This window comes from Microtus oregoni, unplaced genomic scaffold (genome assembly GCF_018167655.1).
Source record: "Microtus oregoni isolate MIOR12 unplaced genomic scaffold, Mior012 000001F_ref0000356, whole genome shotgun sequence".
In the NCBI taxonomy this organism is placed as follows: Eukaryota; Metazoa; Chordata; class Mammalia; order Rodentia; family Cricetidae; genus Microtus; species Microtus oregoni.
Window position 1 is genome coordinate 88,198,787 of NW_024543060.1, and position 23,202 is coordinate 88,221,988.

General features: G+C 39.7%; 1 protein-coding gene and 1 non-coding gene across 20 annotated transcripts in view; both read right to left on the reverse strand.

Annotated features, from left to right (window-relative positions):
• The window catches only part of Anks1b (ankyrin repeat and sterile alpha motif domain containing 1B), an 861,781-nt gene that overhangs the window by 445,029 nt on the left and 393,550 nt on the right, over positions 1-23,202 (reverse strand). The gene's annotated exons all lie outside the window — the stretch shown is intronic.
• LOC121464954 lies at positions 18,103-18,209 on the reverse strand. Its single transcript, XR_005976597.1, has one exon. It is a non-coding gene; the product is annotated as a U6 spliceosomal RNA (small nuclear RNA).

Consider the following 23,202-nt stretch of genomic DNA (forward strand, 5'->3'; position numbering starts at 1 on the left):
AGGTGTAGCTTCTGGGAGGTAACTCCTTGTGTGCCATTTGTTGTGTCTGCTGGGAGCTTTAGGGTCTACACAGTCACATGGGGCAATATTATACAGGCCGCAGTCAAAATCCTCCGGGTGCTCAGACACTACAGACAGTAGTATTTTAAAAAGGGAAGACGGGAAGTAAAGAGTTGGGTGTAGAGTACTGAAACTCTGAAACCCAGTTGGGTGCAGACTCCTGTTTTGTTTGTTTGTTTGTTTGTTTTGTTTTGCCAATTAGAGCTCAGTCCTGTTGCCTTAGACTGACTCACTATTGATTTTGGTTCTTGGAGCAATAGAAAAGAGCCTCCAGAACTGTTAGAAAATAAATAAATGGTTCTATTCAAACCATTCAGTTGTAGGATTTTGTTATGCAAACCCTAGGAAACAAATATACCATCCTTAAAATAAGTTCTAGTCTCCAGGTTCTTGGCTTTTCCTTCTTAATGATCTTTCATTGACTTTTTTTACAAAAAATATTTTTATTGAAAGTAGATTCTTCTATATCACCATACAAAATTCTTGTGCTTTATTTGTACCCAGAAACCTCAGAGAGAACAATAACATCTTATATACTGTACTCTCTAGTTCTTCAGCACAACCTAAGCATGATTCCACCAGAATTCCACCAGCCTTTCGGAAAGGTTACGGGGTCTGTGAGCGTCACTTAGGAAATTATCCTGTCCACAGATTTCTTCAAGACATGTCCTTTCTACCCAGAGTTCTCTACAATATTCCTGGGTGACTCTGTGTGGTCCTCAAGCACTTTGATTGTCCCCTAGTGGGGAGGAGCCCCAGGCAAGGCCATGAGGTCCTGGGTCTTCTCTTACATCTGGAACTTCCCATGAAGCTCTTTGATTTTATTTTTTGAGGATCTAATAAACACATCTGATAGTCTTCCCACAGGATTATACTTTAAGCCACATTTTCCTGATAGCTCTCTGGTTATGAGCTTTGTCCAGATGCCATTTTTCAAATACTCAATTATTTTGACATCTGGAAAGATTAAGAAAGTCAACTAAATATATATAAACAAAGAAAATAAAGATAACCCTACAACCATTTGTGTTTAATAGTCCATCCTCTCACTTTCATGAGACTTAGAGCATTCTGTGTGAAAATCTTAGACCATGTTTAGGCACCCTATTTTATACTGGAAGTAACCCTTGCCAGAGCCCTTCCTTATAGAAACGGTGTCCAGTGTCCGTTCTGGAGCCTTTACTTGTATTTGCCTTACTCTGAAGACCCCAGCCACACCCTGTCCACCTACTACTTGTAGTACTTGACTTCTACTACTACTTGCCTTCTCAGGCTTCTACCTAACCTTTTCTTTGTGGTCTAACAGAACGTCATGAACACTTTTCCAATCTCCTCCCAGCTGCCCGGTTTAAAACGTTATTGTGATGTGTTTGAAGATCCTGAAAGGGCAGTACCATTTTTTTCTAGGTACTAAAATTTGTTGCAGTCATGGTTGCTGTCTAAAATAACATTTCAAAAGCACAATCAACTCAGAGGTCTGCTCCCGTGTCGGCTGGTTGGTTAATGCCCCGAGAGCTGAGAGAAAATACAGTTATGGACTTGAAACCACTTACACCTCATATTGTTATGAGTGCCTTGCGAAACTTCCATACACTCTTTAAAATGGGGGGGGGGGGAATCCCTACTAATGTCAACTGAATCATACGTTTATAAAACATAATAGAGTATCTGGTAGTCTACAGGTACAAGAGGAATAAATCATCCCCGTGGCAATAAGACTGTGTATGTCAGCAATTAGACATGGAAAATGGGAGTCTTAACAATTGAGAACTTTTTAATATATTTGTGATGCCTGTGTCCCTGAATCAGGCAGGTCACCTCTTCATAGCATCTTAATAGTGGATCAGGTGAGCACTGTGACTCCCTTTGGAGTTTATTCTAACTAATGGATGGTTTCTACCTTTTCTTCCCTTTTCTCATGAGAACCTTTGTTTCTTGGCAACCAATATCAAGACATTGCTAAGATGAGGTAGTAGGAAGTACTTACGTGTAAGAGAGAACTACAAGTAGAAATTCATTTGAAATGAACGTATGGCTGGGAGACCGCTTAGCTGTAGTGTCCATACTTCACATGAAGGAAACCCTGGGTGATTCAGTTCCCAGGGCCATAAAGGAAAAGGGACTTGCTGGTCCTCAGGCTTTGGAACACCCCGCCCTTACCTCATTCATGCCTGTTGACAGGCAGCTCTCGATAAATGACAGCATTATTTTATGATTTGAGTCTGTTCACTTCTCATGAACACCTCATAAAAAGAAAACATTTTTCTATTACCCCAATCATGTCCAGAATGTAAAGAAAAAGAAAAACCAAAACAAATCATTCGGCTTTTTCACAGATGTTACCAAAGCTTTTCTGCTGCCAGCATCCGTCAGTTTTCTGTGGCTGTGATAAAATAACACGGCCAGAAGCTACTTCAGAAAGAGTTTATTGTGACCTAGGGTTGCAGCGAGCTAAGTGTCTACAGTGGCAGGGAAGGAAGTCATGGCTGCAAAAGCTGGAAGCGGAGAGACCACACTCAACTGCACACAGGAAGCAGAGAGAGTAAACAGGAAGGAGAACAAGGCTGTACATTCTCAACACTCTCCCTCTAGCAAGACTGCATCATCTTAAGCGTTCCACCATCTCCCCCAAACTGTGCCACCAACTGGGAACTGAGTTTTCAAATATGGGAGCCTACAGAGAACATTTCCCACTCACCTACAGTGCAGAATGATGACTGCTGATCCTACTGATCCTTCCTGACTTTTACCTTTTGAAGGGTGTTTAGAAAACAACGTCATTTCACAGAGAGCAATAAAAACATACATTAGAGGTATCTATATCAACAAGTGAGGGGCTAGAAGCAAATGTGCTTCTGAATTAGCCCAGAGTCCTTCCTTTCCTTCCAAAATCATCCAAATACCGAAGGCCCTTAAACTTTCAGTGTTGCTCAACATCTTGGGTTGCGGATGGAAACCATACCCAGGCAAACGGGATCCAGCTCAAGACACTAAGTGCCTTCAAACCGCTATGATTCATTCACTGGGCCACGTGGGACCTCAGACCGACAGGAAAGTAGATTATGGATCGCTGTATGATTGAGTGTACATTTTATTAGGTGCAACAGACCACGGTGAAATTTTGCCCTGGGGAAGACTGCTGAACAGGTCTCGTCTCACAGCCTGAACAATGCACAGCTGTCTTTGCCACTCAAGATAGAATTCTACTATTCTCTGTGCTCGTTCTCAGCACATTTCCTTGATTCGTAAACAACGTGATCAAGGTGAGAGCAATCAATAGGTGTAATTCTACCCTTTGCAGCATAAAAGGAAACTATTCAGGCGGGAACGTCAGAAATCAAGCTGTCCATAGAAGATTTGTGTCTTCCCATGGATAACGCTGGGGTGCTGGGGGGAGGGCAGCCTATCCAGGAACTGCATTTTTCCCATTGTTACCAAATTCAGCGGGAGCTTATGACAGAAATGTGGCATGGAGGATGTTTGCACAGCTGATGAACCCTCTGCCCATGCCTGCCCAGGGAAGTTTCTCAAACAGGCCTGTATTTTCACCATCACTGGCTAAATAGTAACAGCGTGGCTGATGCTGTAAGTCACAGTGTCCAAATGATCTTCTGTGACCAAGCCTTGGACTTTGTATAAGAAAAAGAAAGGCTACTTGGTTAAGCCACTAAAATGATAAGGATGCATTTGCTCCTGTAGCAAATATTTATATTAACAAATATGTAGAGGCTGGGGAATAGTTCAGTCAGTAAATTGCTTGCTGTGGAAGCATTAGGACCCAAATTTGGCCCACAGCACCCATGTGAAAATACATGTGTGTGTGTGTATGTGTATAATACATGTCTGGCGGTGCATGTTTGTGCATGTTTTTAACCCCAGGGCCGCGGAAGTAAGGACTGGAAGATCTCTGGCCCTCTCTGGCTTGCCAGGGTAGATTGATCAGCAAGCCCCAGGTACTAGTGAGAGGCCCTGCCTCAAAAAATAAGGTGGATGGATCCTGAGATGTGTTATCTGTGGATGATCTCTGGCTTGCACACACATACACAACGGTACAATCGTTTGTGCACACACTGGATCCTGCTGTGATAAAGCACTCTCTCCAAAGCAATGTGAGGGAGGAAAGTTTATTTTGGCTCACAGTTACCGATTCAGGTCCATCCTGGTCGAGAACTCAAGGAAGAAGTGTGAAGTAACTGGTCATGCAGAATCCACAGTCAGGAAGGAGAGCGCAATGAACACTTCTTCTCTGCTCACAGTCTACCGTCTGCACTGCCTAGAATTCAAGTCCAGGGAATGGGCATCACCCCATATCAGAAGGTGGGTCCTCCCATGTTCTTAGCTTAACCAAGATCCTCCCAACACACACACCGGCACGGCCAAGGGCTCATATGTTAGGGGATGCTAGATCTCATCCAATTAATAACTAAAATTGACTGTCACAGACACACAGACACACAGACACACACACACACACACACACACACAGGCAGAAACAAAGACAGAGACAAAGTTAGAGACAGAGAAACAGAGACGAGGGGACAGACAGAGACAAAGACAGAGACAGAGACACAGAGACAACAAATGGCAAGAAGTGTTCCAAATGTACCTTGTGCCCTCTTTCTTTGCCCACCTTCCTCAGCTCTTTCCTTTGGACCTCATCCTCTGAGACTGAGGTCAGGAATCGCCTCCTACAAACGGCCTTTGAAACCCTTCTTCAAGCCAAGTCAAATACGGATGGTCCTTTGTAGGTGACTCCTCCTAATGTCTAACAACCTTGCCTACGTGCTAATTAAAGAGACCCACACTAAAGTGAGGAATGGAGAAAGGGGAGTGCTTTAAGCATGTATGAAGTACAAGGCTTCTGGAGAAGAAGAAAGTCTTTCTTTGTCATGGCAAATAAAATTCTCTAAATATTTAGTATGTCTATGTGTCATTAGCCTTTCTTCTGCTTTGTATTGCCCCACATGTGACTAAATCGGAGCTCCCGGGGATCTGCAGCACATTGTACTTCAGTCTTATTCCTTCACCAGACCATGAACCGCCTGAAGACAGAGGTCACGGTCTTTGTGTTCTTGTTTTCGGGAGCCAATACGGTGCCTCAACGAGTGAGTCCAGGCTGTGAGTAGCTGCATGCTAAGTGACCTGCTCTCTGGGTGACTGCTTGACAGACTCAGCCAAGAGAAAAGCCTTTATGAAATAGAAAAGATAAATAGCCAAGTTCTATGAAGGATGATTGTCATTGTCTATGAACGATGATGTATATCATCGATACAAAACATACAATTCAGTGATCTCCACTGGAGAATTGGGAAGCTGTTCCTGTAATCTAATTTTGGCTCTTTCCTACCGTCTAATGAAACTTTGTACCACTCACACCTCATTTACCCTCTCCCATCCCCAGCCCTAGGCGACTGTTAATTCAGTTTCTGCCTATACAGAGATTTGCCTCATTTGGATGCTTCATGTAAATGGAGTCATATAATCCATGGGGTTTTTAAAAAAAGAATTATATCTGTTGGCAAATGCTGATTAACTTTTAAAAATACAGTTGGTTATCATAAAATGTGATCTTAAATGTGCAAAAGCGTAATATATTTGGAGCACTTTTTTCTTTCTGTGTGTGTGTGTGTGTGTGTGTGTGTGTGTGTGATGGTTAGTTAATGTCAATTGCCAACTTGAAGAAATCAAGAGAAAGATTTAACAATCTAAGTACAAGGTGGGGTTCTGTATGACTGAACGGCTTAGAACTGGCAGCTAAAGGAACACGTCCATCCCATAAGCTTTCCTATTGGTTTGAGTTCTCTGCAGGTCTCTAATAGTTCAGGCCATAACCCTCCATCAACAGAGACTATGTTCTCTCACCTTCTGAATGGAGGGTGTCCTATAAACGTAGGGCAAAATGGAGCCACAAAGCAGGCGTCTGGGTCCATGAATACAGGGAAAGAATATTACCCCACTTACTTGTATTGAACAGAGAAATGAACAAGACACAAAATTACATAAGAAGTGCTTATCTCCCGAGGATTGGTCTGTACCTGTTCAGGGCAGCCAGTGTTAAGGTAGTACATGTTGCACGACCCATACCAAGAAAAAGGAACATTATCTACTCCAGAAGAATGAGTACTTCCTTACTTCTGAATTTTCAAAATTATAAGAGGAAATTCTGAGTCCTTCTAGGAGGAAGGTGCTTTGCCAGTTGGTTGCAGGCTCACATGGTGATGCGTCTAGCCCAACCAGATGAACTACGAGACACTGCTAAGAGCTCAGACCTGAACATTTGGTCAAGCCCTTCTAAAAAGACAAACAAAACAAAACAAAACAAAACAAAAAAACCCCCCAAAAAACCAATAAACCAAACCCCCAACCCCCCAAAACAACAACAACAACAAAAACAACAGAAAAACACTTGATATCAATTGGTGGGCAATTCCACATAAATTAGAAGAGATGAACATACTTCCATCACCTTTCGTGGCCTTTAGCTAGGGCATGGACCCTCATGGCACCCAGCAAAGAAATGCTCTCATGAGAAGCAGGAAATGTCTCACCAGAATGCAAATTTATTAATGGAGAAGTGGAATTATATATGAGGTGGGACACGGGCTTTGGACGTGGGCTGTCACAGTGAGAAACCGATCATTAAATAGAATCACGAAAATGCTGATGCTCAACTCTCTTTGAGAGTATAAAAATAATGTTTTAGGTTACCTTAATATAATCAATATGCATTGAACACCGTTGTGTGTGCTGGGCATTCAGCAAGCACCAAATCAACTCCTTGTTCTCATGAAGTGTACAACTTAGCAGCAAGAGAACACAAAATTAAGTCAGATGGATAAAATGTTCATTAAGGACAGGATCCATTTAGAAAAACAAAGGTCAGGAGGTAAGTATACTATAAAGGGAGGCATTTGCTTCTTTACTGCACATGGTAAAGGTTTTGTATTTGCTAAAGCAGTGTCGTGGAAAAGAACTGTAGAACAAGTAGGGTAGATCATTGGGCTACGTGGGGAAGGACAGAGGAGGCAGAGGCTCAAATAAGATTATCAGCACCCCCAACCAGCAGGAAGTGGCCTGGAAAACTACACCCACATTCCTTAAAAATGGACTATGGATGTTCTTGCTTTCTTAAAAAAGGGGGGGGGGGTGGTGCCGAAGAATTCTGTATTCTGTCAATTATGTTTTAAATAAACATTGATTGGCCAGTAGTCAGGCAGGAAGAACAGGTAGGGCAGTGAGAATAGGAGTATTCTGGGAAGAAGAAAGCCCATTCCTCCGCGGTCCTGCCCTGCCGAAAAAGGCAGCTCATGTGGCTAACATTGTTAAGAATAATGAGTTAATATAAGTTATAAGAGTTAACAAGAAGCCTGAGCTAAGGGGCCAATCAGTTATAACGAATGCAGAATCTCTGTGTGATTCTTTTGGGGCTAAACAGCTGTGGGAACTGGGCAGGACACAAACCCCAACAAGCAGGCCCTCATGTTACACAACTGTGCTCAGTACTTTCTCAAGCAGAGAGTGCTTGGGAAGATTGCTGGAACTGAAGAACTTGGGTAACGGACAGAGCAGTGAAAGGTGAGGCCAGCAAGGCTCCTGCAGACCGACCCCTGCTTTATAATGACTGCTTTTCAGTGAAAGACGAGATATGAGTCTGGGAAGTCTGTGGCGGGGGTAAGGAACACATGTTTTCAAAGGATCGCTCGTGCTAGATTAAAAGATCTTTGGGAGCACAAGATGGAAGCTGGAGACAGATTAAAAGTCTTTTACAGTCGTCCAGGTTGGGGAAGATGGTGGCCTGGACTAAGAGATGTGATTCAGTTTTCTTATGTGGAAATGGTAGGGTTTCCTGATTAATAAAATATGGACTATAATTTAGAAGGATGCCAAGAATTTCAGAGCAAGTGGGGAGGTTGGAGTTGTCATTGCCATGCTAGGGAATGCCATAGGAGGAGCAGACTTTGGGGCTGGGGATGGTAGGTGCTCCCCTTGGAATGTGTAAGGCTGAAATGCCTAGTAGACATTTAATAGGGAACAAAAGTTGCAGAAACTCCAACTAGCAAGCAAAGTCTTGAAGACGCAGGGCAGTAAGTTATTCAACACAGAGGACAATCTAGAGCCAACACCGGAGTATTCTGCTACTTAGGAGAGAATGAAATTCTTGGTGAGGTTGGTGGGGAATCCTTCTGTAACTTTTCCAGGATTCAATCCCCACGATGGAAAACTCAGAAAATCCTCCCCAGGTCAGCCACAGGTGAGACAAGGGAAAGGACCTGCCAGCGTCCGCAGTAAGCGTTATCCCCGACCTCTGGTGAGATGTCATAATAGATGCCACGTTTCTTGGGCTTTCTTGCATTTCTTTTCTGCCTCTTCAGTATGAATCCTATTTTTCAATAGCATTGACAATGGCAGGGTCTTGTGATTTATCGATTGTTAGCTAAATGTCTTGGTCACAGATCTCACAGTTGTTAGATGTCCACCTCTGTTCTGTGCCTTTTTTCCCCTGTTTTTTTTTTTTTTTGTTGTTGTTTTTTGTTTTTTGTTTTGTTTTTTTTTCGAGACAGGGTTTCTCTGTGGTTTTTGGAGCCTGTCCTGGAACTAGCTCTTGTAGACCAGGCTGGTCTCGAACTCACAGAGATCCGCCTGCCTCTGCCTCCCGAGTGCTGGGATTAAAGGCGTGCGCCACCATCGCCCGGCTCTCCCCTCTGTTGTTAGTGAATGGAGGGCTTAGGGCTTTAACTTTAACACAGGTCTGCGAAGATGGGAAGCTGATGGATCTCTTCTTGGGAGGCGTTACTAGAGCACCACCACAACAGCTAACTGCTAATTTAACTTCAAGGGCTTCTTTTTTCAATGCCATGGAAGAAAGAACCTGCATAAAAATAGCTCATAAAGTACAGCTTCCACTGCAGCTGTTAAATCCTATTGTCGCAGCCAGTTACCTTGACTGATTCAAGATTACCTGTCTTTGAAGAAAGTCTATGCTTTCTTTGGTGTAAATGGGGGTTCTTTGCTCTGGGAGCAAAAAAAGTCTACTCAGGAAGACTAGAGAAACATTTCCCTGAGTGTATTAGGGATGGCTGAAATAATACATGGCTGCTATCTTTTGGTTTTTATTCTATTTATCTACCTACAGCAAATGTCACCAGGTGCTTACTGGGCTAATGGATGGAGAAATTAAATAAATAAATGAGCTAATGTACCAATACATTATCTGCATTGGGGTGCAGGTCAGAATCCTCCTAAACAACTCTAAATAAGCTCTGGGTTGCCTAGGGCTATAAAAAAGCATCATCAAGTAGGGATACTTTATCATCAAGAAGAGATAAATCTCAGAGTCTAGCCGCTAAGAAGTCTTAGGGGATGCTCAATTCTCCACATGAAGCAGAAGCAGAGTCCTGCCATGCCCACTTTGACTCTAATATGCTGGACTCTCTAGGTGAACTGGACATCAGTGAATAACGATGCAAGATGTTAGTGGTTTAATGTAGTGTTGCTCTATTGAGTGTCCAAAGTCACAGAACCAAACAGGCTGCCAGTAAGACAGACAGGGGGCCCTGCTGCCAGATATTGAGGTCAGGGTTGGAACAGTTCTCTACAGCGAATCCTCCCCTCCACCAGTCACCAAAAATTAAAATAAATGCAGAAAGCCACTGAATTTTAATAAGGTTACATTCTCTTATGTCTCTTCTCTCCATTTTAATCCAGCCGCTTTTGTCCAAACCATTCCATGTTCTGAACAAGGTCATTGTTGAAGCTTTTAGTCAATCTCATGTTACCTCTGTTGCTCTTCCATGTACTGACTGAAGCGACGCTTCTACCGTGTAAATCAAATCAGAAAATGACTGAAAATCTTCCACTGGCTGCTTCCCATCGGATCCCAAATTAAGACCAAACTCTTCCCCGTGGTCTTTGAGAGCCTGGACAATCCAGGCCCTCTCTACCTGCCTGACTCCATATAGGATTATCGAGTAAAGGTATTTTGAGGTTTATCCATTTCACTCTTTAGGTCTATAAACTTATTCCCTTTTCTATGCCCAGTCGAACTGCATACAAATACAAGACAGCTTGTTGAGCCATTTATCTCTTGAACAGTTTGAAGCACTTTTTTCCTAGTTTGGGACTGCTGGAAATAACTCTGCAGGACACTTGCATACAGGGCTTTGCAAACCACAGACATTCATTTCTCTTCAATAAATACCCAGGACTAGACGGCGAGAACATGGTTAAACATTGGTAAAAGTTAAACTTAAAACAACAACAACGAAAGCCCTGCCAAACAGCATTTTTTTTCCAAAGAGGTCAAACATGTTGTATTCCCACGTGCAACATATGAGACATGTTGCCACCTCTTGTCCCCTCCTCATCTTTGTAATGGTGTGTATTGAACTAACAGCTACTGGTGCACATTGATATATATATATATATATATATATATATATATATATATATATATATATATATATATCTGTGTGTGTGTGTGTTTTCCATCTGAATATTTTTACGCCTCCTGTGGAGAATGGTCTTGCTCAAAATGCTTGTTCAGTTTCAAATGGAAATATGCATTTCCCGATTGTTGAATTTGTCTTTATATATTCTGGATTTAGTTGCTCATCAAATATGATATTTAGTAATATACACTCACAGTGTCGGGTTTGTCTTCTCATTTTTAATAACTTCAAAAAAGCAGATATTCTGGGTAAGAGGAACACCCATCTATTGCTGGTATAACTGCAAATCTCTTCAGCCACTATGGAAAGCAGTGTAGTAGCTCTTTGGGAAGCTGGGGATAGAGCTACCTCAAGCTCCACCTAAACTACTCTCGGACATAAACCCAAAGGACATCCTACTAGACACAATCACTCAACCATGTTCATTCCAGCTCTATTGACAATAGCCAGAAACTAGAAACAGCTTAGATGTCTGTCAATGACAGACAAATGGATAAAGAAAATGTGTGATATTTACACAAAATGGAATGTTACTCAGCTACCAAAAAAATAAGTCATGAATTTAATAAGTAAATGGATAGAACTAGAAAAACTACCATCCTGGGTGAGGTGATCCTGACTCCAAGAGACAAATATGGTATATGGATGTTAGTTAGCTCCTAAGTCTTCAATAAGCAGGCTACAACTCATATAACCACAGAAGTTAGGTGTAGAGTAAAGGGACTAGCTGCGAGGGAAGGATTTCCCCAGGAAAGGGAAATAGAATAGATAGTTACAGATGGAGGTGGGAGGGGAGGGGACTGAAAGAGGAAGATTGAAAGAAAGAGAAAGGGAAGAGGTGGGTAAGGAAGGAAATATGAAAAGGAAGAGTTAAACCTAAGGGCCATTTGAGGGGCTCTTACAGAAAATAAATTAACACAGCAGAAGTTATTTTTTTGTTTTTATTTATTTTATTTATTTTTTTTTGCTGTTGTTTTTCTTTGAGACACAGTCTCACTATGTAGCCTGAGCTGTCCTGGAACTCACTTTGAAGACCAAGCTGACCTTGACCTCACAGAGACCCACTTTCTTCTGCCTCTTAAGTGCTGGGATTAAGGTGTGTGTCACCAATGCCTGGTAGAAGTTCCTTAAAATATACACATATACAAAAGAAATCTAAATTGGAATCATCAAATAACAGGGAGACAAAGCCTCAGTTGATTTTATTGGTTGATGAATAAAGCTGCTTTAGACTATGGCAGAGCAGAATACAGTTAGGTGAACTATCCAAGCAGAGATACAGGGAGAAAGAAGGTATAGTTGGGTGAGACACCAGCAGCCATAGGAGTAGTAATATGCCAGAGTATTACTGGTAAGCCACAGGCCATGTGGTGATACATAGATTAACAAAAAGTAAGTTAACTTGTATGCAAGAGCTAGCTAGTAATAAGCCTGAGCAACTGACCAATTATAGTTAATATTAAACCTCTGAGTGATGATTTGGAAATGGCTACAGCAACTGGCGGGTGGGACAGAAAAGCCCCCGGCTACATTCTACTTAGCTGTAGCTATCAACTTGATACAGCAGAGTTCTCCAAGGGAGTTTCAATTAGGGAATTTGTCTTGCTCAGATTAGCCTATGGCATGTTTGTGAGCTATTTTCTTCATTGCTAGAAGTAGGGGCTAACCTACTGTGGGTAGAGCCATCCCTGGGCAGGTGGGCCTGTGCTATGTAAGACAGGCAGCTGAAAGTGGGCCCCAGAAAAGTCAGAAAGTAATGAATGTTCCTCCACTGTTTCTGTGTCCTGTTTCTGCCTGAGTTTCTACCTTGGCTTCCTTTGATGATAGACTGTATCCTGAAAGACAAAGCGAACCCTTGCTTCTAAGCTGTTACTGCTCAGAGTGTTTTATCACAGTACTAGGAAGCAAACTTACAGTGTGAGTTATAGATAAATACTTTTTTCCTTTTAATAAATGACATCTTATTTTCCAATAATAATTCTTTAAAATACTTTGCTTTCCTCACTGAAACACATCTTTGTTTGAAATCCATTAACCACATACTTGTGGACTTTTTTGTTTTTTAAAGTTCTGTATCCTTTGAATTCTTACAAGGGTTTGAAAATTGGTTTGCTAATTTCTACAAAGACCTGCTAGAATTTTGACTCGATGTCAAAAGTTATTATCATTCTGTATTTTTGCTCTCTCTTTACATAGGTTTACCCGAGGGTGACTCACATCATTTGGGTTTCAGCCCAAAAACAACATCTTCAGAGATATCTTTCCCTGGCCATGCAATTTAAATTATTCTCCTTCATTTCTCAGTTTCAAACATTTTACTCTATTGGCTCCAAGCATTAATTACGATCTGAAATTAGCCTTGCCCATCTGTTTACATAGCTGCTCACCAGTCTTTCCGAACTGAGAATGCAAGTTATAGTAGACTTTATTTTTCTTATTCTGTTTGTATTCATGAACCCAAAAAGCACCTTTGACAAACAAACACTAAGTGTTTATCAAATGAACCATTGGCTGCTTGACAAACATGTCTCTAAGGAAAGAACTAGTATGGCGGTACAGCATGCTAAGTCAGAACATGCTAACTAATTCAGAGCTGCAGTTCTCTGAGTGGATGCCAGTGGTGTTTGTTGGGCTAGTTACGATACTACAGAAACAGGAACTCTAAGAGCCTCTCAACCCATTGTTTATGCATCATTATTAGGGGTCTTGTGAACCAGGTGTAGTGGTGCACACCTTTAATCCCACCACTAAGGAGGCAGAGGCAGGTGGATCTCTGAGTTTGAGATACTACCCTGGTTTACAGAGAAGTTCCAGGACAGCCAGGGCTACAAAGAGAAGCCCTGCCTTGAAAAACAAAAAAATAAAAAAGGGGAAGGGTGACTTAGGTTATAGTTAATTCTAATAGATTTTGGAAAGGGAATGAGGTAGAACAAATAAAAACTTTCCCCAAATATGACAAAGATAAACAGCAGAAAACTTGAGGACCAAGAAAAATTACAGGTCTTTTCAAAACAATGCTGGATTTATTGATGACTTAGCCATAGTTCTACAGAGACAATTAGTAAATATTGTTTGATTATGCATGTTTAAAGTAAAAACTAAGAAAATCTATTTATTGAACCCAATCCACAATTCAAATGCACGAGTCAGAGTCTAACCTCAGAAAGCTCTTTCAACACAAATATAAAAGCCAAGGGCTGCCTTGAGATCTACCACACAAGCAGAATTTTACCCACTGAGGTTTTTCTCTTGCTCAGAACCTTTGCTGAACTCATTCAATCCATCAAATGTGGATGGGCACCAGCTGCACATTAGGAATGAGGCTACGTGACAGACATACAAAATGAATAAAGAAGATGCCAAAATCTTCAAAGAAGACATAGTATTAATCATTGCTATACCTGGGAGGGAAAGCTACAATGGAAAAGTCACACAACACGACAATGATGATTTGGTTTCATTATTTCTGCTTTTGTTTTATGTGATTTTACAGAAGAGTTAAGTCTTGAGGTCCCAGTGGGCTTAACCTTCTCCTTGCTCAACCCAGTGACTCACAGGCGACAGCTACAGATCTAGTATTCGATTATCAGCTTCTTCAAACCTGATTATTCCAAGAAACACTTTCTGCCAGCAACATGGCAATCATGTTTAAATATAACTCTCCCTGATCAATCTAAATCTCCCGATTTTCAACCAAGTTTCCTCTTGTTTAATTTGTTTCTTTAACTCATATTTTAATGATCCTAGTTGATTTCAACTTGTAAGATGTGTGTGTGTCTGTCTGTCTGTCTATCTGTTTGTCTAAAGTATATAACTCTTTGAGTGAAGATTGATGGCTCTCCCAGTTGGGTTTCCTTTTTCCACAAATCCTGTGTGCACTTTGCAGACTTTCTAGAGCTTTGGTTGTCAGGATTAGAGCTGCTGAAAGGGGTATAGCAACTCCTGAGTCACGGTTGTATAACTACACCAGTGAGCAGTATTGGACAACACACACACACACACACACACACACTTCCCTTAATATCTGCATCACTCCTATAAGGTACAGATTCTATTTTCTCATCTTAACAAAAAGTCTCAGGAAGGATAATAATTCGGTTGAATTGCATCATTAAGCAAAGGAAAAAGGACCATGCCTCAACCTTACCTGTCTGATCAGAGCCTATGTATTTGGTCATTCTATTAATATAACATCTATTTTAAGTTAGATAAATACAAAGATTAAAATAAGAACCATTTCTATATCCTATGCAACTCCATTTTCCAGTCTTTCAGTAAATCAGGGCAATAAGACTGCAATTGTTCACTTTCAGTCTTCATATGTGTTTCTAATTTTAAAAAACAAGTCATTCATAGAAAATGTCTGCTCCTGTGAAGTTGAAAATACAAGCCTATAGCTGACCTTTCAGCTGCTTTTGCAATTTTGACCAGAGGTCATTTATATTCTATTTCATTTTTGTAGGGTTTTTTGAAGAATGAGAAGGGGCTTTTAAGTTAATATATAATACAAAATGTCAATAGAATGTGAAAAATAGGCTTAATTTTCACAAAAAAACCCGAGTTTAAATTACTTTGCTCTTTCTCTTTTTTCCTCCTTCCAATCTGTAATAGAAATGAATATTAGTATAACTATGATCACTCTAGAGTTGCTCCTGGTCTTAGGCTCCTGCCACACTCCTTGGCAGGACAGTGTGTCTCTGTTGCTTTTGTCATTTAGGTTATGGCCATAATGATCCAGTGCCTAGCTCTCATGGGAAATGATTATCCAGTTTCTCGAAGAGCTTGTTCTGATGATAGAATTCAGATCTACATGCATGCCCATACTCAAGAAAAAGATAATCAATTGACATGCTTTTTGAAAATAAGTAATTTTAAAAACCTCTACATTTTCTACATTTTTGGTGAAGCAATTGAACTTTGTTTTTAATATTAGCTGTTGAAATCCCTGCCTATATAGCTCCAGGGATGAGTATTTGCTTTATTGATTTCTTGTCTTTCCTAGAAAGGACAATGAATGGTTTTCACCTATTGCTGTTCCCGTCTTCGGTGGGCAAATCAGTTCCTTCAGTCTGTTTATTGAATTTGCCTTGGTGGTCAATACAGCTGGCAATAATCAAATCAATTCTGGAACAAGTTGTTTTGAATGCTGATGGCCCATATAAATGGATCAACCTAAAGATGATGGAAATCTATGCAACCGTTAGATAATCACTATGATTTATAAAATGAAAAATGCTTTAATTAATTTAGTAGGAGGGAAGAAACTACATCAAAAGGACTGAAAGGAAAAAATATTACCAAGGACATTAAAATCCCTAAAGAGATAGGCCTGAGGGAAAGATTTACAAATGATGCCCAAATGACTTTATGCGGACCTACAGATCTAGCTAATGAGTGGTTGCTAACTAGCACAAATGCAGCTCATTATCCTTTTAGAAGGACACGAATTATAGATAATTATAGGTAAATATCAATGCACTCTGAAATGTGATATACATGACACGTTGGGTCTTTTGTTTTCTCCCACAGTAACACTGAACATCCGCCAAGATCAGATTTGCAAGTGAATAAAAAATAGACCAAAAACCTGGTATAATCAACCCAATGGAGCACCTACAATTTGCCTGCAGAATAATCTTGTTTTGTTTACATATTTACAAATCACTCTCTTAATAAAAGAAAGCCAGAAAAAAGTAAAAAGGCTCATGTCCACCTGTTCTGCAGAATTTCAGCGAGCAAGACATTGTTTTCAGAATGAACTTGGTATAAGGTTGAGAACGTGTATACACATGTACTTTTGCCTATTCTTTCTGTGGTTCATCCTCGGTCTCCTTTGGGGCATGAAGGTGAAAGTTTAGAGAAGGAGCTTGGCTGTCCAAATTTTAGACAACAGTCTGATGTGGATGAAAAGACTGGAAAAAAAAATACAAGTGCTTCTTGATGATAAGATGATTTCATTAGCTTTCTCCAGAGCCATAGAACTGATAAGACACATACATCTATATATAAGAGGACATTCTGGGGACTGTGCTAGCTGATTCATCAGGTTTAAAAGTCCTGTGATATGCCAATGGTAAGCTGAAGAGCTAGGAAATCTGGTAGTACAATTTGTTTGAGTTGCAGAAGCCTGTTTATGAGAAGAGTAGACGGTTTCTGCCCTACGTCCACGATCCATCAGGTCTGATATCCAAGGGCAAGAGTAGATAGACTTCTTCACTGAAGAGAAAACAAATTAGTCCTTCCTCTAATTTCTTTTCATTTTTTTTCTGGATCTTTCTACAATAGGATGTATACCTATTCCATTGATAAGAGTAAAGAGATACTTAATCTACTTATAAAATGCTAATCTCTTACAGAAACACTCACACATACATTTCAAAACAATATCTTGCTAATTATCTAGCCATCTAGTAATCTAGTCAAGTTGACACATAGAATTAACTATCACATCAGTCCAAAAATCTCCAGTAAAACCTGTTTTCTTTCAATGCATGAGCTATCCCCCAGACAGTAAGAAAATACTGAGCAAGAATTATATACTCATTTGTATACCCCTTAGGATATGGAAATGAGTCATGAGAAACCTATGATTAAGGGGACTTAGCCATTCATTCATTAACACATTTACTCAAAACCATATGCATTTTAGGTAAATAAGTAATGCATATACTCACTCACTGGTTCATTAAAACAAACAAACAAACAAAAACTACTGGGTATTGGTATATACTATAAACCAGGAATTAAGGGAATTGAAAAGACCCATTTTTCCTTTATGGAGTTTAAAACCATTCAGAGAAAATGACAAATTTGTGGGGAGGGGATGCATACACACACACACCATCTATAATCATAAAAATCAACAAGTGATGTGGGATTCCCCTCTGTATGCTGTGAATACCATTGGTTAATAAGGGACTAATTTGAGCCTATAGCAGAGCAGGGCAGAAATTGCTGGGCGGGCAGGACCAGGTTGAATGCTGGTAGAAAGGAGGCAGAGTCAGAAAGAAGCCATGTAGCCCCGCCAGAGAAAGAAACTGGTTGGAATCTTGCCAGTAAGCCACAGCCACGTGGTGATACACAGATTACTAGAAATAGGTTAAATTAAGATGTAAGAGTTAGCCAATAAGAAGCTAGAGCTAATACGCCAAGCAGTATTTTTAAATAATATAGTTTCTGTGTGATTAATTTGTGGCTAAGCAGCCAGGAACCAACTCATAGCCTCCACCTACAAACAAGAAATACTAAAATTCATGTAAACATAATTACAGATATTTGATAACCTACATGTAAACTTCATGGTATATTACAATAAAGGGGGTATGTTAGCAGTAAAGCATCGGAGAGAGCAGGGTTCATGAGTTTAATGAAGTTGCACCTAAAAACAAAGAAAGGGTAGAATCTACCCAAGTGGAGCAGGAAGAGAGTAGGAGGTACCAGGAAACCCTGGGTGGGAGCTGGAGCAGCGAAAACTCTCCTTAGGAGACATAGAGAACGAGCTATGCACTAGCTCCTACCAGTGACTCCAAGGTGACCTTGTTGTTTGTATGACAGAAGATGTGCTTGATGTGAAGAGGAGATTTTATCATTTAAAAAATATGTGAAATGCTTCATGAACTTGTATGTCAACACTGCACAGGGGCCATGCTAGTCTTTTCTATATTGTTCCAATATTAGTATACGTGCTGCTGAAATGAGTGCCTAAAGTCACATACTCTCTTATAAGGACTCCATGGTTTGCCCACCTCACCATGACAAACATTTTATTATTTATTATTATATACATGGTCTCACTGGGTATCCCTGGCTGATGTGGGATTCCTCTCTGTATATTATGAATGTGTTTTACTACCATTGGGTAATAAAGAAGCTACTTCAGCCTATAGCAGGGCAGAATATAGCCAGGCTGGAAGATATATATATATATATATATATATATATATATATATATATATAGTAGGCAGAGTCAAGTCAAAAAGATGCCATGTAGCTAGTGAAGTAGACAGATGCTGGAACTTTACCTGGTAGTCACAGTCACGTGGTAATACACAGAAACAAGTTTATTTAAGATATAAGAGTTAGCTAGAAATACGCTTAAGCTATTGGTCAAACAGTATTGTCATTAATATTGTTTCTGTGTGATTTATTTGTATCCAGGCAGCCCAGACCTGAAATAATCACATAGAGACTATATTAATCACAGCAGTGTTCAGTCAATGGTTCATGCATATTTCTAGCTAGCTCTTGCATCTTAAATTAACCTATTTCTATTAATCTATGTATCACTACGTGGCTGTGGCCTATGGGTAAAATTCCATCCAGTGTCTGTCTCCTTCAGCAGCTATATGGCGTCTCCCTGACTCTGCCTACTTTCTCTCTGTATCTGTTCAGATTTCCTGCCTGGCTTTATTCTTCCCTGCTATAGGCTGGAGTATCTTCATTACTAATCAATGGTAACAAAACATATTTATAGCATACATAGGGAAATTTCACATCACCTGGCTGTCCTGGAGCTCACTATATAGACCAGGCTTCTCGGGAACCCACAGAACCCTGCCTTTCTCTGCCTCCTAAATGCTGATTAAGTGTGCCATCATATCACCAAGCATATTTTACCAATGCTTTTTTAAAATATCAAAACAGTAAATGTCTTTCTCCATTGAAAGCATGAAGCTATTTACTCAAATGAGCTTTGTATACTCCCCTCCCTGGAACCTCTCATGCATTATAGAAGAGAACATATCATTTGCCTTTCAATGAGACACTACCATCCTTATCATTTCATTTTACTTAGCTACTAATGCCAAGAGGGCTCAATTAAAGTAAATTACTTTTCAGAGTTGAAAGATGATTCCCTTTGAAAACATCCTTCAGAGGTCAATAGTGGTCACAGGCTTAAGAATTTGGGGCCAGGAATTAATGAGGGTTGATAAGACAGTGTTTTAGTGATTTGAGAGGCATATGGATTGCTGCAATGGTTTCAAAGAAAACAATATCCTGGAACAATCTTCACACTTCCTTTCATTTGACAGTCAGTCTAGATTCATCCATTAAATAAACAAGAAGAGCCCACTGCTAAGTAGCTTGAACGAGTGTACTTGGCAATGCCTCTGGGCCTTCCCTTGTCTTACTCCAAGTATAAAACTGTGAGCACAAATGGATTTAGTTTTTATTTGTTTTTCTCATAATCTTATCAATAAAATACGTTCTATATAATCCAAGGCACACTCAAAAGAGATTTCATTAAAAGATAACTATATTATTCTATTTGGGGCTGGAGAGAAGGCTCAGTGGTTAAGAGCATTTGCTGTCCTTGCAGAGGACTTCCATTCGGTTTGCAGCACCTACACCCAGTAGCTCACAACCACCTTTGACTCCAGTTCTAGGGGATACAACACCCTCTTTGAGCCTCCGTGGACATCAGGCACACATATGATACACCACATACATATATGCAGATACTCACACATATACACAAAATAAGAACAAATACATTTTTAGAAAATGTCACATTTCATGAAGACTTAATGTATAATACCATGAAAGTTCCAGATAGCTACTTATCATATTCTCTTAGCTACCATGAAAGTTCCAGATAGCTACTTATCATATTCTCTTAGCTACCATGAAAGTTCCAGATAGCTACTTATCATAGTCCCTTAGCTCTTGAGTTCAAACACTGAGTTTTATGAAATGTTCACAAAAGGCCACCTCATTAAACCATCTTAGCAAATATACAGACTTAGAATGATCTGATATGGATAAGAGTCATGTAATATTTTTAAGTGGCAATAAATGGTGTTTTATTTCCTTGTGTTTTTATAAGTCAGAAGTGGCAAAACGCTCGTAGAGAGCCATGCCATTGGCCATGTCTTACATTTCAGTTACTGTTGAGTTAAAACTGCATTTACCTGGGGAAAGTATGTATATTACTGGATGGTATGAGTTGCAAAACTCTAAAGTTATAATAATGTCATCATAAATGACATGTGGGATTTCTGATAGTCATCTTGTTGATTTCATCTTTCTTTCATGTTTCAAGGAGAAAAACAATTCTGGATATTTTCTTAGTCAACTTCTCATTATAGGCTTTAGTGACCCATCAGTCAATCTAGGAACCACTTTCTATCTCTATTAAAAAAAAAACAGTACCTGTGTGCTAACACCATGCCAAATTATTGGATCTTGACAGTGAAACAAAGTGGCCGTACATATCACAGACAATGACACATTTTCAGATAAATAACACAGTGATGCTATATAAAGAATAAAGCAAAGCAGGCAGAGAGGGAGAGTTTATTTTAATGGGAGGTTATGGAAGGCCTTCTGAAGCAGCTCCTTAAATTACTGTCCATACTTTCCATATATAAAATGCAAGTACTTCCCATGCAGTACTGATTCTTGGTTCACCCATCTTCCCCCTACCGCTTCTTTCTACAAGGTTTTGCCTTTCAGAGAGTGAGTTATGAGGGGGCTTATAATGCTATTTCTGTTGACAGGGATACAAAGAGTCTTGGTTGAAAAGAGGCCTAACAATAATGAATAAAAAAAAGGTATCTTTGGATTCTCATGATAGACCTTTTCTACAGAATCTTGGGCTCACATCTTCAGAAAACTGAGAATGACTTGGTTTTCTGATTGATTTCAGTTGTTCACAGGTTCTGGGGATCTACATGATGTTTATCATTTATAATAGATGAAATACTTTTGTAGCCATTTTAGTTTGTCAGTTTTTGAATCTCCTAGGTAGACATCTTGAGTCCTTAGTAACTAACTCACATTTTGGTATCCCATTAAACGTATAGAGTATTAATGTTTTCACACTGTATTTTCTATATTTTTGCTGCTGATAGTTTAACATTAAATTAGTCCCTAACTCTTTGGCTTCTTTAAATCACTAAATTGCTGATAAAAAATTTGGACAATTTAACAGGTTCAAAGTCCAGTTTGTCTTATGGTGGTGTTGAAGTCTATAGGACAAAGAATTAATTCTGAAGAAAGTAGTTATAGGGACAAAGAAAAACATTCAATATTTCTAGAAAGAAGAGAAAGAACACAGAGACTCAAGATAACTGGAAATAAAGTCACAAGGCGTTGTGTGTTGTTGTGAGATAATGGTATTGTACTCCGTAAAGATTGTCACTTGTACCAGTTTAACAAAATGTTGACTGGCCTGTATCCAGGCAGGAAGTATAGGCCTGTTCTAGTATAGCTGACTAGAACAGGTTAATTCTGGGAAGAGGAAAGGTTCAGTCTGCAGTTGTCACCTAGATCAAGAGGAAGCAAGATGGGAATACCTCACTGAGAAAGGGTACCAAGCCACATAGCTAACACAAGAATTGTGGGCTAATTTAGGATGTAAGAATTAGTTAATAAGAAAGCCTGAGCTGCTAAGCCAACCAGTTTATAATTAATGTTGAATTCTCTGTGCTTCTTTGGAACTGAAGGGCTGTGGGAACAGGGACAGAAACCTCTGTCAACAGTGTGTCATCAAAACTCATGAGGAATTAAATGGAATTTTATACCTTCTATCAGGGGCTAAATTTCCTTAAGGGCTCCTCCTTACACACCCTAGTCATGTAATCTTAAAAATAATCAAAGGATATTTCTAGAAATCAAATTTTAGATCAATCAGACCATAAAGCTCTCCCTGTCTAACTTCCCAAGAGTATAATCTACTGGGCAGCTCCCCTGCACCATAGAGCATTTAGTCTCAAACAAGAGCAAATTCACTCTTGGAGCAATGAACTTCTTCCACGCAAGATCATATGACTGATACAATGTCCTTTTGTTGAGTTGAAATATACCTCTACTTCCCTTTCAGTAACAGAAACTCGATTACACTTTTGGGGAACTTCTTTCACACAGCATTTTAACTGTACACATATATTTCAATTCTATGTGTGTGCTGGATCTGTAATTTAATTTTCTGGAGGGCATGATGGAAGAAAGCCAGGAAGTAAAGGAGGACTTAGCCTTGTGCTCTGATCCAGAATTTCCTCGAGTTCTTTCCTATAAAGGTGATCGAGTGAGGTGTTGATAAAATGACTCTTCAACCTACATCCTGTTGTTCTGTGTGCAATCATTCAGCAGCCTCACAAGGAGGGGCAGAGGAAACATGAATAAAGCATTAAGGTACCCGTGGGTCTCTAGACATCAATTTATTAAATATTGTTACACCTTCATTTTTACCCAATAGAAAGACCTTCTCATTACTGACAAGCTGAGTACTTAGAAAATGGTTTCTTGTATATTTTGACCAGCCCTTATATCATTTATCACTGAAACATCTACAAATTGAATAATTCATAAAAATATTTGTATCTCTTCATGAAATCTTACAGGCTAAACATTTCTTCTGATAGCTTTGTGTGATCCATGGTTTCTAGCCTATCCAGCCCTTGGATGCTATCTAGCCAAAGATTTAAAATACTCACATAATTATCACCAACTCAAGTAAAAGGATACTACTTCTGGTTATCTGGTCACTGTAATCTCAGGGCAGTATAATTTTATAGACATTTAACATCTGATTGCAAATGAGGTCAATCAAACCTCCTAGCTCATTTTCACATGACTAACATTCAGGGCAAAATATCCTATGATCTGTCTGCTCTTATACAACTGATTAGTTTTTAACCTCGAGGCAGGATTTTATATTTTTCTGCAGTAAGTTTCATCCTAATGGTATTTT